This window comes from Crinia signifera, chromosome 2 (genome assembly GCF_055691185.1).
Source record: "Crinia signifera chromosome 2, ASM5569118v1, whole genome shotgun sequence".
NCBI classification, from domain to species: domain Eukaryota; kingdom Metazoa; phylum Chordata; class Amphibia; order Anura; family Myobatrachidae; genus Crinia; species Crinia signifera.
The window spans coordinates 129,443,513-129,447,137 of NC_139218.1; the positions used below are offsets into that span (position 1 = coordinate 129,443,513).

At 48.7% G+C, this 3,625-nt stretch overlaps 1 protein-coding gene across 3 annotated transcripts in view; it reads left to right on the forward strand.

The window, feature by feature from the left end:
• The first annotated feature begins 762 nt into the window (after nucleotides 1-762).
• Nucleotides 763-3,625, forward strand: part of C2H1orf74 (chromosome 2 C1orf74 homolog) — a 10,110-nt gene continuing 7,247 nt past the window's right edge. Inside the window, exon 1 of one of the 3 annotated variants that reach the window (XM_083172818.1) lies at nucleotides 763-880. The gene's annotated coding sequence lies outside the window, so the exon portion shown is untranslated. Of the gene's footprint in view, nucleotides 904-2,029; nucleotides 2,052-3,625 lie in introns of those variants that run through there. The other 2 variants (XM_083172816.1, XM_083172819.1) reach the window with 2 other exon arrangements.

Sequence of the window (3,625 nt, forward strand, 5' to 3'; positions counted from 1 at the left end):
GTGAATGTGGCACCTACTGTAGAAGTGTAGGTGCTTACTGCTACATCTGGGAGGCATCTTTTAAAATGACTTATATCCAAATGTAGATGAGCCCCAAAGCAGTTAGTAAGAGCTACTATACTTGGGAAAGCACTGGGAAATGGTGCTGATAATTCAATGTAAATGTATCTGTCTCTCATTCCTTTTTCCCCAAAAATGTAACAGTGTAATTTGGGGTAGGTGAAATGAGGGAGATTGCTGGATTAATGAGGGAGATTGCTGCTATTTTAGAGAGACTCCTGCATAATGCAGGAGGGTGCTTATAATGCTGCCCCCCTTCACTCACCGTTTTTAAACGGAGACCTGTTGGAGGATGTGCTAGATATCAATTCCCTGTCATACATTCAAATGTTACATTATGACAAAAACGGGGAACTGGCTGGCTGACTTGAAGTCAACAAAACGATGTGTTAAGGAGCTAGACAACCGATGTGATTCATTAGTGTCTCCTGTCTCGGTTTCCAGAATGATAGTATGATCAGTCTATGACACATATAGATTTACACACACTGTCCTCACACACTCCCTACTGCCAACACTACGATTACGTAAACTCCCTGGGCACTATAGTATCTACTGCATCCTACACAACTCCAGGATGTGGCGGATTTGCCGATCACATGATTTAGCAGCACCAATACAAGTACTGGTGTGTTACCTAGTAACAATGAGCTCAATGTTAACACTAGTAGATCTATCCTATTGGCCATATACAGTCATGTGGACGGCTTCCTAGTTCTTCTGCGTCTCATAGTATTGACCTCGCTGTTACTAGGTAACAGATCAGCGCTGTAATTGGTGCAGCTGCGTCATGTAATCCGCACTTCCACTTCCGGCATCTGTAAGCATGCATGCACAGCAAAGGTTAACCTTGTTTTGTGTTTATGGTTTATATAGGTTGTAAATATTTACAGAATTTAGACAACATTTATGTTATTTATAATTGCTGACTTATGTTTACCTGGTTATATTTTTTTTGTAATTTAGATGTTGGTTGGAACGCATTTTTGTTGTTGTTGTTTACATGGTGGTGATTAGTATGCCTGTTAGTGTGTGATGTAGATGACTCTTTAGTACTATTTTGTTTGTTTACACCCTGGAACGTTAAAATACGTACCCTCCAACATGACGCATTATATTATACCCCTTTTACACCGCCTCAAAACCCCGGGTCTTCGGCGGGTCAGTGGCGGTGTAAATGTGTCACGCCGTGTCCCTTTACACGGGACTTCTACCCAGGTCCTGACCTGGGTAGAACACAGCTGGGACCTGGGTAGAGGGCGGTGTAAATGGGTACACCGGGTTGGATGACCCGGCTCCCATTTACATCAATGGGGGACATACAACCTGCGGACCGCGGCGTCCGCAGGTTGTACGGGGGGGGGGGGGGGCACAGACAGCTTGTGCTGCTGTCTAATATACCCTGCAGACAGCAGCGGAGGAGGTGAATGGATGCCTGTGTGCGGCATCCATTCACCTCCCGGACGACGGCTGGGGGTAGCCCAGCAGCTTACCTTGGTGCTGGGCTGCCCCCAGCACGGCGATCGGTGTATCCAGCGGGGATCACCGCGGTCCCAGCGCTGTAAATGGAGTAAATCCCAGATTCGACCTGGCTTGGATCCTTCTTCCAAATGCTGGGTCGGATCCGGGATTTTTGGTGTAAAAGGGGTATTAGTTACAAAATGCACTGCTCCTTTTTAATGTATGATTGCCATCACCTGTGTTTAACTAGTTAATTTATGAGAAAGGTGTTTCAACACAGATGACCACAATCACACATTAACCGGGAAGTCCAGGAACAGAGCATTGTGTACCTACTGAAATGGGTCATTTTGGACGGAATGCAAATTTTGTCAGTCTCAAATCCTACATTACCAGGGAAGTCCAGGATGATCTCCCTGAAGGAGAGGGTCAGGTAGGCAACCCTGCGTTATTTGATGTCAGCCGCAGGGTTGCCTACCTTTTGAACGTCACCCTTGCCTATGTCGACCTTTCGGCAGTTTTGACCTAAGGTATGTGGTGGCTGTCGCTATGGGGTGGGGGAAGGTGTGTGTGTGTGTGGGGGGGGGGGGGGGTACACTAGCATGTGGACCCTGCTTTTTTTTATTTACCAACAAACTGCCAAAATATTAGGAAAAATAAACTTGCAGGAGTGGATTATGAAATGTGGGAGCGGTTATGTAGTCATTTAAATATATTAAAAAATCCTTATTTTGAAGAGCTAGAAGCCCAACTGACAAGGCAGTGACTATTCTAGTGGATATATTTTAAATCAGCCTTAACCCCTTGGGTGGTATGCTCGGACATTGTCTGGGCTCAGCTCCAGGCATATCACTAATGTGGAATAGGTGCGCGCCAGTGGTGTCCAGGTGTGCACCACTGGCCCACCACCTCTAGAGCCCCCCCCCCCCTTCCCCATCACTCCCCCCAACCTCCCTATCACATTTACTCCAGCGGAGTACGCCAGAGCTCCCCTGACCCCCTCTTCTCCAGCCGCCATGCAGTTTACAGCAATGATGTAGGTGGCAAGCTCGGGGGGACTCGGGAGAGTTCAGACGCCCGAGTCCTCCCGAGCCGCGTGAAACATCCCGAGCCTGCCGCCTGTGTTATGACTGACAGGCGGCTGGGGCAGCGGCGGCAGGGGAGCTCCGGCGTACTAACGCCGGACCGGAGGTGAGGGGGGGCTTTCTATGGTCTGTGGTGGGTTTTGCTGGGGCAGGAGAAACCTGCTCTAGTAAAACCCACCACTCAAGGGGTTTATCGATGTTGTGTTGCCAGGGCTAGAACACACATTTTGTAACATTTAAAAATGAATCTGTGAGTAAATATGTTATTTAGCGTTGGAAGCTAAACATTGATTAAGATCAATCTTAAATCAAATAGCATTGGTTAAAATTGACCTTTAGTAAATATAGCCTCAAAATCCATAAGAAAGGGGTGATGTAGGGTGTCATTACAGTAGCACATCACCAGCATCTCTTATATATCGCTTTTAATTGAATTGCCACCTACTGTCCGTACTTGCATTTTAATTGTAAAAAATGGCACTTTCCTGTAACTTTATAATTTCATACAAGCTAGATTCAAGCTCTAAAGGTGCTTAACCCCTTCCCGACATTTGACGTATATATACGTCATGGTCGGGAAGTACTTCCCGACCGTTGACGTATATATACGTCATGGCTTTGAACTGTCACTGCGTCTAGAGACGCAGTGACAGAGGGACGATGTCTGCTGTCCCCGACAGCAGACATCCCCCCTCGCCGCCCGGGGGGGGCAGGGATGCCTCCCCCGGTCGGCGATCGCTGTGATTGGCTGTTCAAATCTGAACAGCCATTCACAGCGTTTCCTGTGTTACCGGCGGCTAAGCCGCTCGGTAACACAGGGATCGGTGGTGATCGGTGCTGTCAAGTACAGCACCGATCACCACCGATGTGCAGCCCCCCCCTCGCACCCGCCGGGCACTCACCCGGCAGCAGCAGCAGCTCCCCCGGCTCCCCCGGCAGCAGGCAGCTCAGCGCAGCAGCGCTGCCCTCCTCCCCCCTCCCCCCCGCAGCAGCAGCAGCAGCATCAAGCTGCACAAATA